Below are 13233 nucleotides of genomic sequence, written 5' to 3'. Positions count from 1 at the left end.
ATACCACTCGGACCTGGCGAAGGTGTGCTAGGAAGCGGAAATAAGTATGCAAAGTAAAATGAAATATGTATGCTCTCTACTTTCCATACTCACTACTCCTTCGTGCACAGTAAGTCTTAGTAGCAGAGCAGCTCAAACCGAGTAATTTCTTCCAAAAATATAAATGGAGATTTTACCAGAATAACAATTTTTCAAGTAATTTTGACTATCTTTTTAGAAATTAAAAGTAATATGCGCTTTTACTCGGCGTTGTTACCACTGCGCATCGTCTATAGGCGAATGAAGTAAAGCAAGTTCGCCGTACATCAATGTTGCGCATACGCCCTGTATGCCGCAACTTTTCTACGTGCAAGTACAAACATATTAAAGGAATTCTTCTTTTGCTGCTTGATGATTTCAAGCTGATATTGGCACAGTTCGACTACATGCGAAACCATAATTGATGGCGTAAAAAGTTACGTGCACATTTATTCAAACACATAAACATACACACATACAAGACTCATTGGCTCGGCAAGGAAAGGCAAAGCAAGTAATATGAAACTAATAAAACTACGTTCAACTGTTTGAGTTAAGGAATATTTATTTATTTGACCATTCGTCAATGATGTCCTGACACTTTCCGCCCACATAAGTAGAAAATTTTGTAAGTGCCACCAACTAAGCTGAGGAATTTCGTACTCTCGGTACATATATGAATACAGAAATTTGTTCAGCTATTCCGCATAGTGCTGGTATGTGCGTACATAGTTGAAGAAATCGGCGTAATGTTAGAAAATGATGAGTAAATTATGGAGTTCGAAGGCCATGATTTCAATTAATATGAGTACAAACTTTTGAGCTATTACAAACAGAAGAAATTCAAGTATCAGTAGGCGTACCCGCAATGACGTCAATAATTCTCTCACTTTTGTTTTCTCTGTGACTTGATACTTCACACCAAACTGTCATCATTTGTAACGTTCATTATTTCTTCTACTCTCACATAATTTCAAATCATTTTAGTGCCTTGAGTATTCGGCTGCACATTAACTTGAGGTACGAAAGAACTTGAATTGACCACTACTTTTGCAAAAGTATATTTAATTGCGCACTCAGCCACATATAAGCGCTACGAAGAAGTACAAATTCTAGCACACAAGTAAAGGGTGATCAGATTTTAGGTGCTTTTACTGAATAGGGTTGTTTAACAGATCTCGCGAGACTACTGGCAAACTAAACACATACTTTTTTTCTGTATTCATGAACATTCCATCATAGAACGATTTACACCTCAACAACGTTTACAAATCATACAATTGTAATGACGCTCTGTGAAAAGTGTTCATCGCGCGCTCAGGCTAATTTATGGCGCTCAGCGAGAAGGCCCATTTTTGGCTTAATCGCTACGTCAATTTGGGCTGAAGAGCCATTAAAGCTTCGGGTAGCCATTAAAGAACAGGAATTACATCCATTGAAAACAAGCCTTTGGTGCAGCCTATGTGCTAGATGAACAATCGGCCCATATTTTTTTTAGGGCGCCAATGTAACACTGAGTGATGGACGCTATCGCACTTTTTGAAGCCGGACATGGAAGCCTCCACCAACATTTAATTCCAACAAGACGGGGCTACTTGCCATAGAGCCCACGAAACATTGAATTTGCTGTGTCATTGTTTCGGAGAGCAATTCATCTCTCCTCTCGAACCATTGGATTGGCCACGAAGATCGTATGTTGTCACACCTTTGGACATCTATTTGTGGGCGTATGTAAAGACCAAATGCTTTGCGGATAAACCAGCTTCGACTGAGGCATTGGAAGCCAACATTACCTAAGTTATTCACAATGCACCGACCGATGTCATCCAGCGAGGTCATTAAAAATTAGATGGCCAAATTACGGCGCAGCTGCAGCCAACATTTGAGAGGGAAAAATAATAAAGATTAACCAATAGGCTTGAATTTTCGTTATTTTATTTAATTTTCAATGCATTAAAATTCGCTACCTCTAAAGTGGTCACCCTTTACATAAAAAATAACTGTACATACTATAGCTGCATATAAGTACTTTATTAAACTCAATGGCATTTCGGTGTCTACCAGCAATAAAAACATTTCCCAAGCATCTTCTTAATTTTCCCACAAAGAGCACTTCGAGAGCCACTTCGACATGGAACTGCGTAGCCGTTGCAATTATTAATTCATAAAGCTATTTATATTTAAATTCACAGTTGTATGCAAAGTAAATTAGGTAATTGAAGTTATTTTGAACGGAAAAGCCTTTGATGCTAAGACTCTGTGGTGCAGTAGTCAGTCGGTAAACGATTTGATGCCTTTTATTTCCAGGCGCTGTAATAGTCGTATTCTTACAGCTTTAATTTTTGTTACAATGAAACCTCGATAAAGCGAAGGTGAATGGTTTGGTCATATTTATAGAATATCAAAGTCTCGATACAACCAAAAACGTAAAATTTAACAAAAACAATTCTTTGTAAGTATAGCCTACTTTTTAACTTTAATTAATTAATTCTAGATGAAACAATAAAGAAAAACATGCTCTGTTTTGATATTTTTTTAATGAACGCAACATTAAAAGTTCTCAATTGCACATTAGGTCAAATGACCGTTTTTGCAGTGCAAAATTGATAATAATGAAAGTGCCGTTTTAATTTTTTTGTTGTTGTTTTGTAATTAGAAATACTTAACATAGGTGCGTGGATTTTATTTTTACTTAATAAAAAACACGGTTACAGAGGCATGCGTCAAAGTCAATCGACGTTATTCTTCGTATAAATTTGTTTGCGAGTTCAGCAGTGCTTGGTGAACTTTGAGTCCGCGTTTCTCGAATTGTGTTGAAAATAATTCATTAGTGTAAAATGGAAAATAAAGAGACATGTAAGTATATATACATATGTATTTAGTTATAACGCTTTATATTCATGTTGCTATATTTGTAAATAACTTATTAGCCTACATAACCTTGAAGTGATATCAGTTATCTTCCGCATTGACTTTCTGGAAGCCTATAAAATTTTGACCCCATTTGACCTCTTTCAAATTAAAAAAAAAATAGATGGAATGTTATTTAATGAGTTATTGTCAATTTATTTCAAATAGCGATATTTTGCGTTTGAAGAGTAATTCCACTTTTCTTTAGGCATCCTCGGTATAAAAAAACGATATGCTTGAAAGATGGCGAAACGAACGTTCACAAAAAGAAAAATTTGATGTCATTTTTAATAATGTTCTTGGAAAAGTTAAGGACATTAATATTTCTGATGAAATGAAGAAGGATTTAATGCAAAAACTAATTTTTTGTACTGTAAAATTAACGCAAAAGTGGTAAAAATGCAACAAAATCATGTGTGGCTAAATTCGGAGTTAAAGTTGGTGGTAAATAGCATTCCCAAAAAAGCAACTAATACCAGTAACTAAGAAAATTAAAAAAGAATCCAAGAGTAGTACAATGGAGTTAATTAATGTCTGAGTGCTAGTTGTCCCGAAAAAACAAAAAAAAAAACAAAACAAACAAATACCATTGTTGGTCATCCGCGTGTGGCATTCAGCGAAAAATCAGAATTTGGCATAAGTAAAGAAGCCGCAGACCTTCCAAGTGAGAAAGCTGATACTAATCTTCTTTTTCATGCAGCAGCAACATCGACTCGTTAGAAAGGGGATATCGATTGGCTGCAATCCTGAAAAAATTTATGGAAAGCCCATCAAGGCCATTAAAAAAGCGAAAGATGTGTATTCAATCTACCAAATCGCCAATTCAACTTTCTGCAGATGAGGCTTTAGCTTTTCTTCTTGAAAATAATTTTTCATAAGGGCAGTACAACGCAACACGCTACGAAAATAAGTTAAGAAACTGTGACGTTTACCCACACTAAATTCAAATGCTGGCCTTAGGGATGCTATAGAAGCAAATGAGACTCTTATAAAAGTTTCGTTGCAATCTATTTTAGAGCATATAGTACTGCTGAAAGAATTGTTGAGATGCAAAAGCGCAAACGTTCCACACTTCCTTCAGAAGTAATTGAACTATTATGTGGCGAAGAATTTAATCTTAACAGCCAAGACGATGAAAAAAAATGAAAGTGAAGATGTCACATTTAATTTAAATTTACGAAATGAATTAGATTTAAGTAATTAATGTTTTCTCTAATTAAAAAAAAAAATTAATTGATTTTCACGTAAACATTAATTGTTGCAAAATGGTTAATTTTAATTTATGGTCGTTAATGGGTTAAATTCCATTTTTTTTTTTTTTAGACTTATTCTTACTAGTGAATTGCTGACTAGTTTTGGTTTGAATATCAAGCTTTCTAGTTGTAATTAATTTTGCACCGAAAAAGTAGTCATTTGGCCTGTAGTGAATTGGTGCAAAAATAGCCCATTGTTTTAAATTGTTTACGCTCGATCGATTTTGCTGCAGATGCCAAATCATCAAATAGATAATGGGTGTTATTGTTGTAGAAGTTTACCAAGCCCAGAGGAGGTTAAAGTTGAAAATGTCAGAACCATCATTAAAGATGCCATCACACCAGTGGTATGTGGGGCATGCTCCTACTGACCCTACTAACTCCCCTCTCGGTTGATTGCACCCTGGGACTGCTAAAAGCATCTCATCAAAGTGATGCCGCCGTTATGCCTCTTCGATACACCAGGTACCTGTGTCCAGGTTCTTCTCCTAATTACGTATTGAGGTTATCCACTATCGATAGCCTCCCTTGCTTTGTGACCAAAGAGGCATCGGAAAGTTGCACTAACGTTGCTCGATATCGATTTTTCATCTGCTTGAGCTCGTCTCGAGACATTAACTCACGCGTTCGTGCTTATCGTCCATTCGTGAATACAGTCGCCCCCAAAGAAGATCTGTTTCAAAATGGCTTCTTTATATGACGCATTTGTGGAGTGTCCTATCGGGTGCGCCCTCATTCTTATTTTCGCAGTCTTATTACTATCGTCTCTGAAAGCTTTTTTACTGCTTCCGATTTATCTTTCGATTTTCGTATTTGCGTTACAAAGTTATCTCATATGAAAATGACGCCGAGGAATACAAACATTATTAAATTGAAATGTTGGAGGTACGCAAGAAATCCCTCATATCGGCTGAGAATCTGGGTAAGACAGAACTCTGTTTCGTCGTGCTTTCTGCTTATCCATTCATTTAGTTTGGATATCAACTTATATGTTCATAGGCGTTTGGAGGAGTAATCGCATCTACATATTTTGCCACTTTGCAATCGTACGTTCATTAAACCCTGGTAGTATGAAGTAGTCATCGTCTATCTCACCTAACGATAGGCCCAGGAAACATGCTGTTTCAACGGATTAGGTCCAGATCAAGAGGAAAGTTAGGTGAGTGGGTTTAAGAGGGCATATGAATAGGTGGTTAGTATCGCGCGGGGACTGACATTCAGGACATATATTGAGTATATTAGGGTCGATTTTAAATAGGTAGGAGATTAACCTTTTCCAGTATACGGAACGTAATTGAACGCGTCAAAATTAGGCGGGCATCTTTATTGTAGCTGCAGCTCTTCGTCTGCGATGGGTGGTGGTTGGACTCGGATTAGAGCATTCGAGGGTCGGGAGTTTAGAAAAGTGTTAAAAAACTCCTGATCAATGTCGCTAATTGTATGTCTAAACACTGCCCAGTCCAGTAGCTGTCGATTTGTTTTATCCTAGATCTCGTCGGAGTAGTTGAAGAGATGCCTTTGGACGTGCCTGGAAGGTGGGTCTGGTTCAAGCAGTTGTCTACATATAAACTGTTTGCTGAGCATTTTATTATGCTCCTTTCCGCGAAGCATTAGTGGCTCATTGCATAGATGTTGTAGAAGGACATCAGGAGGCATCTCGTGGCTGCCTTATTGCAGTATTTTGGCATTTCTGGAGCTTTGTACACTGCATTTCACTAGTTCCAGGAGGCCAGACGGGCGCATCACAATTCAGAACCTGGTCGGCCTCAAGTACCACCAGCAAACGACTTGAAGGTTTTGTTGCGGTTTTGGACTTAGTACCAACTGCGGTTGCAAATGAGAGCAAACCCAAAATTTTGGGGTTGCTTACTGTTTGTATTGGTGTGTCCTCGACTTTGACCGTAAGCTGTAATTGGACCTCCTTGGACCAGGTGGTAAAGAGGGTCACCGTGGACTTACTGGTGGAAAGTTGGAGATTCCTTAGAGTGAAGAAGCGAGAAAGACTGGTGAGGTAATCATTTACTTTCACGCAGAGGCCATCGATGTCATTTCCAGATGCCATTATCGAACAATCGTCAGCGTAGGAGGCAAGGTAGACCACCTCTTGTGGTTGGGAGAGCTTCGATACGTCGAAGTTAAAGAATAACCGTTTGATTTATTGGTAGCGAGAATGTGGCAACAAAATGGTGCGAAAGCGCTAATTGGGCTGCTGGTGAATCACCACTTCAACCAACAATTGCACGATGAAATATAGACTCTCTTATCAAATTTGGAAGGCAAAAGGTTCAGAACATTTTTAAGACACTGAGGGTTTCAGTTGCTTATTTTTATGAAGTTTTAATATCTAAGGAGAAATGAGTACGCACAGTGGGAAAAATAAAAAATCACTCCTTTTGACTTGACTTCAGTAAAAAATAGGCTTAGATTAAAACAAAATTTATTTGAACTGCGTTGGCCAAAAAATGGCAAATAATGTTCACTTCCTTTGATATAATTTTGAATCAAGAGCCACTAATTGTAGTTGTATCCCGTTATTGTCGATTCTGGAAAAAAACGGAGATAACTGGTTGCATTTATGTATTTAATTATTTATATATAAAACAAACTAAATTAAGGCCCTCGCCTTATTTGAGATGGTGTTTTGGGGTGTTTCTTTAAAAGCGTGTAAAACGGAAACGAAAAAAAATTCTATATATATTTTCACTATTTTATTTCCTGACCCATTGTTAAGAAATAAAAATTTTTTCTTCGCCCTACGAGGTTCGTTCAAAAAGTAAACCAGCTTCAAAATGGTCTTCCAAAAGAGGCTTGCGACACGGGACTCACAGGTGTCTGAAATTAAAAAGACAATAAACTTCTTATTCAGTATAAATGTTGTTATCGTCTGAACTACGATCTTAAAAAATAAAACAAAAATGACAAAATGGCGAACGTTCAAAGATGAAGAAACGTTCTTGATCCTTTTTTTTTACTTTAAAAATACGAAAAAAATACTAAACAATTTTTTTCCGAATGATCGTAGTTCACACGTTAACGACATCAATTCTACGTCACATAAATTTTTTTTGATCAAAATCGGTTCAGCAGCAAAATCGGCCATATCTGTGTCCATTGTTCATGTGAAGGCCAATTTTTGAAGGCTGACAACTTTTTGAAGGATCAAAATTTTTTTTTTTATTTTTTAACAATAGATCAGAAAATAAAATACTCAAAGCAAAAATAAAAAATCTATTTTCGTTTCCGTTTGACATGCTTTGAAAGAAACACGCAAAAAGCACCACTCCAAATGAGGCGAGAGCCCTAAAGTAAAAAGAGTTGTAAAGCACTGGCTACTGTGACAATCGTCTATTCTACAATTCCCATTTTAGTAGTAAATATTATTAATCCTTTTTAGTTTTACTAAGAAAAAAGAGGTTGTCTGTAAATTCGGTTTACTGACGATAGTTTAACGTGATAACGTCATAAGAAAATACTGATTGAATGGTTGCATTTTTCAAAAGAAAATTTTAATTTTATTTGTTTGATAGATATTTTGTATGGATATAGATAATGAGTTAACATTAACATAACATAACATAACATAACATAACATAACATAACATAACATAACATAACACAACATAACATAACATAACATAACATAACATAACATAACATAACATAACATAACATAACATAACATAACATAACATAACATAACATAACATAACATAACATAACATAACATAACATAACATAACATAACATAACATAACATAACATAACATAACATAACATAACATAACATAACATAACATAACATAACATAACATAACATAACATAACATAACATAACATAACATAACATAACATAACATAACATAACATAACATAACATAACATAACATAACATAACATAACATAACATAACATAACATAACAAATATGTGAATTTATATATGTACATATGCGCATATACATACACATATACGCTCACTTAAGTAGGAGAGAGCAAGATGTCGAACGTTGCCGTTGGTTTGCTTTGTCGTTCGTTCCGCGCTTTCGCTTGCCGTTCATTCGAGGTAACGACAAATGAGCAAGGTAACGGCAATGAGCAAGGTAACGACACATTTTTCGTGCGTGCAGCCTGTTAAATCGAATTATAAGACGTTATCTCGTCAAAAGTCTTTTGCAGCTACTTTGAAAGATGGTAATACTTTGATGAGTAAAACAGTTGTGAACAAAGAAAACGCGGAATTTTTTAGGATCACATAAATTGAAAAAAAATAATAAGTTAAGAAAATTATTACAAAAAGTATTTTTTAAACCTAAGGGGAAGTAATACTTTGATGGGGAGGAAAAGTCTATTGTTGACAAACAGAGGCTCTACAGAGCAAAGCAAGAATATTTCACTGGCTATACAAACTTACGGTAGAACGAAAATCTATGAAGTAAGACTAAAATAAATTTATAACTCTTTCAATAGGACAGGAAAGTATTACCAATCGCCTTCAAAGCTCAAACTCATTTTCCACATTCCGCTTCTAGTGTTTCAAGTGCGAAATACTGCCTTTCAATGCTGTTTTTAAGAACTATTTTCAGGCGCATTACCAACGGCAGCTGATTGACATTAAACTTATTCTCTAAATGATCAAAAACTGTCTGTGTGACATTTTATTAATTTTCTACAAAACTAGCAAACACAGAACTGACCTAGTAAAAGCGCCCAAAACGCCACTACACAGTTTATATGTATTGTAAATTAATTAAGTAGAACAAGTCATGCCTCCAGCTGTTAACGGCCGCTTACAAAATTGAATTGTGTTACTGGGCGTATTTATGCGCGACTAGCATGAGCATCTGACGCAGCGAACTCTACAAACTTTTTCGGTCTGTAAGGTCAACAGGCGACCAACACGCAGCAAAATGGTCAAAATTTATACGTTAAATATCGCCTCAGTAGCGCGTGAAGTGACGGGGTTGAGACATGCCACGCAGCACAGCTGGTGGCAAATACTTTGAACATTTTTGAAGGGAGTGAAGTGTTTATTGCTGCAGTAGACGCGTTTGGCAACAATTTGCCGGTTGATTTGTCTATACGCGTGTTGGGCATGAATTTTAATATTCCCCTTGTACGTGTAGATGTGGATGTGCGGTAGTTGGAAACGTGTTTAGTGCTAAATGAAATGGAAAGAGCGAAAAAAACGAAATGGCTTAAGGGGTTAAGCCACTGTAGTAGAGTGAATTATGAGCGTTTTTTTTTTGTTTTTTCAGCGGCAAAAGAAATAAACCAAAATTCTGAAAAAGGTTCTTACAATTCATTACTTTAATTTTTTTTCAAAGCTATTGGCAATAATGAAGGCGGCCAGAAAGAATTTTGCTTTGATGTACGCGCAGCCAGACCAAAAGCACAAGCAATTTTTGGTTTATGTCAGGCAAACCAAATGTCAACTGCATATTTTAATGGCTATAGAATTATGTAGGAGTTTTGTGTTGTGCCGACTTGATACCGATAGCAAAACTTTGTGTTTAAAAGAGGTTTAGTATTTTCACAAAATAATTGTCTAAAAATTGTTTGGAAAAAAAATTGTGTTATGTAATATCGTGCGTTAGTTAAAGTTATTTGGGAAAATTTTGCATAGACGAGAAACTATAGGTTTTATGTAGTAACAATACCGTCGACCTCATGGCCCGAGAACGAATGGATGCGTGGGACTCCAAGAAGAAACACGTCATCACTAGCGTCGCGGAACGGAGGTGCCAAGCCATGCTGCGGCGGCAAAGCCGATGGGACGCTGAACCGAGTGGCAGATGGACGGCGAAACTAGTTCAATCAATAGGCAAATGGGTGCAAAGGAACTTCAGGGAAGTGAATTACTGCTTAAAGCAGTTCCTCTCGGACCATGGATACTTCCGAAGATACCTCTACCGCATGCACAAGGTAAACGGTCTCCCCCGCCAATACTGCGAAACGCTCAGCGACGACGCTAAACACTGGTTTTTCAGCTGTGACAGATGGCTCGTGGAAAGAGATGGGCTGGGGAGGCAGATTGGCGATATCGCGCCGAGCAATATAACCTGCAAAATGCTCGAACGCGAGGACAACTGGAACACGGTAAAGAGATATAGCCATAACGTACTACGGAAAAAACGATAGACCTGGACACAGTGCAACAAAGCAGAGAAACAAGAAGTCGTGCCTATAACTCATTGCATGAAAGCTGGCTACAGTGGACCCAGACGTGGATGAATAGAATTGGTCTTTTATGGATGTCATTGTGGGCCCTCGCGAGGTAATGCAGGAAGAAGTGCCAGGAAGGGTGTCTCCCCAGAAGCAGAGGAGAGATTGTTTTAATGAGTAACGATAAATCCTTATTTCAATTTCGCATTAATTTGATTCTTTAAAGGATTTCATAGTTTCAAATGTCTAAATTTTCCACAAACGGTTTTATAAACTAAAAACTCTTCAAATGGGAACCAAACGAGACAAGATATATTCGGGTATACAAAAAGCATTGTATTTACTTTTCGGCAGGGCAAATATACGAGGGCGGATCAATAAGTCCGTGACTTTTTGTATTTCTTTACTTGAAAAAGAGTTAGTTGTTGTTTTACAGCTACTTTTATCAGACTACCCAGTAATTTGAGAAAATGAAAAAAACTGAATTTCGTGTGCTTATTAAGCCGATTCACCCTTAGAAACCCACTGTTTCGACCTTTGTTAGGTCTCTGGTGTGTTGTGATGGATCCATGTTTCGTCCACGGTTACAAAACGGCGCAAAAACTCCTCCATATTGCGATTAAACAACGCCAAACCTTCCTGTGAAGTTGTTACGCGATTGCGTTTGTAGACGTCAAGTTTTGTTTCACCACGACAACGCAAGACCTCATACCGCAAGGCAAACATTAGCCAAGCTGAACGAGCTCGGATGGGAGCTAATGCCGCATCCACCATACTCTCCGGATATTGCACCTTGTGATTATCACCTTTTCTGTGAACTTCAATCCCATACGAGTAACAGGAACTACTCCTCAAAAGAAGCTATAAAAAGACATATCGACAAGGATCAAGGACAAAAAAATGTTTGAGCAGGGAATTAAAAATTTGCCTAAACGTTGGGAAGATATTGTAAATAATGAAAGAAAATATATTAAAAAAAAAAATAAATAATTGGCGCGTACACTTCTGTTAGGTGCTTGGCCGAGCTCCTCCTCCTATTTGTGGTGTGCGTGTTGATGTTGTTCCACAAATGGAGGGACCTACAGTTTCAAGCCGACTCCGAACGGCAGATATTTTTATGAGGAGTTTTTTCATGGCAGAAATACACTCGGAGGTTTGCCATTGCCTGCCAAGGGGCGACCGCTATTAGAAAAATGTTTTTCTTAATTTGGTGTTTCACCGAGATTCGAACCAACGATCTCTCTGTGAATTCCGAATGGTAATCACGCACCAACCCATTCGGCTACGGCGCCGAGGAAAATAAATTATTGATTAATAAATACTTTAAACGTTTTTTTTTTTTTATTTTAAAACCACCTTTACAAAACACAGGAATTTATGGACTGACCTGATATTATATGGAGACATCGATTTACCAATGCTTGAAGCTTGAAATAGTCCAGTCATTTCCTTACAATATTATATGAGGGTACAGCATCCTCAAGAACCGATGGCGTTTCTTCGAAAATTGCGTTTCTGCAAAAGTTGCTGCTTGTTGCAAAGACAACAGTAACTAAGCCAAATCAAAAAATGTATACTTAAAATGAGTGGCGCAATTCGTAACCATGATGAGCCAACGCTACATAAACACCTTAGGTCGTAGTATTATCAGCCGTCCTTCGTGCTTCCCTTTGATTCCAACACTTATGAGACACTTAGACGCTTGCGGCGTCAGACTGAATTTGGACAAAACTTAAAGGATAAATGCGAATGAATCGCCGATTTGACGAACTCTAACTACGTAGGGTTAATATAATTTAATAAAAAGTTTCACAAATTGTGTCGCGCTCCTGAAAGTATGCAATTGAATTTTGTGTACATAAAGAGCCTGAACTTTGGCAGCATTTAAAAGTTTCTCAGGACGCGGAACAGCGAAAGTCAACCAAAAATGCTAACAAAAAAAAAAAAAGAAATACAAAACAGAAAATAAAACTTGCTTCTTAGAATTGCAGTACAAATGTACATATAAGTCGTGTGACAGCAAACAAGCATGTAGCTAAATACGTGTCTATTGATGCCGCCGAATATCATCTGCATATGAATAGATGTTTGCATATACTTTGCGGCACGCACAAACAGTACCAGGTCATGTTTATTTTAAGAAACGTTTTATTTGCGCTCTTCTATCACAATACAACCTCTAACCTCTCCGCACAAAAATGTTGCCTTTTCGCATTGCAATCACACACACACACACATGCTTTACTATATTTAGCACAGTTTTCACCTAAAAACAGAATTATTTAGCTCTGCAATGTATAAATAAGTTTGTGTGCAAACGTGCATACATACATACATACATACATCGATATGCACGTCTGCATGGCGTTTGCCTTCTTACCTTCAATAGCTGCCATTCACTACGCAGCGAGTTGTGTGAAGTCAAGTTGATGAAAGGTATGTATATTAATAAAGCATACATTTCGGAGTAGCGTATAATAAATTCTAAGTTGAATGACAGCCGAGGTTGGCTAACTGACGGTGTGTGTCCGCGTGCACGCCTTTCGACAACGTGCCTCCGTCGTAGTGGGTGTGTTTGCCACAAAATGCCTTTGACCACACAATCGGCCGTTCGGCCGGTCAGCCGATTGACAGTTCGGTTGGTCATCATATTTCACAAAATGTGCGTATTTGTCGGTGTGTGAGTGTGTACGTGTATGTGAAAGTGCGGCGCGTGCCATTTTCTAGGATTTTGCATATGGTAAGCCGTGCGCCTTAAAGTAGGCAAACAGTTGAAATGCTGTAAAATGTGTGTCGCAAACAAAATACCGCAACATTAAAAACAAAAGCAATAATTTTCCATTGCTTTAGGCCACTTTGGTTGGTAGTTTATTTGCTAGTCATTATGTGAGG

Source organism: Anastrepha obliqua, chromosome 4, assembly GCF_027943255.1.
Source record: "Anastrepha obliqua isolate idAnaObli1 chromosome 4, idAnaObli1_1.0, whole genome shotgun sequence".
NCBI lineage: Eukaryota > Metazoa > Arthropoda > Insecta > Diptera > Tephritidae > Anastrepha > Anastrepha obliqua.
The sequence above is the reverse complement of the archived record's forward strand: the minus strand, read 5'-3'. Positions refer to the sequence as shown.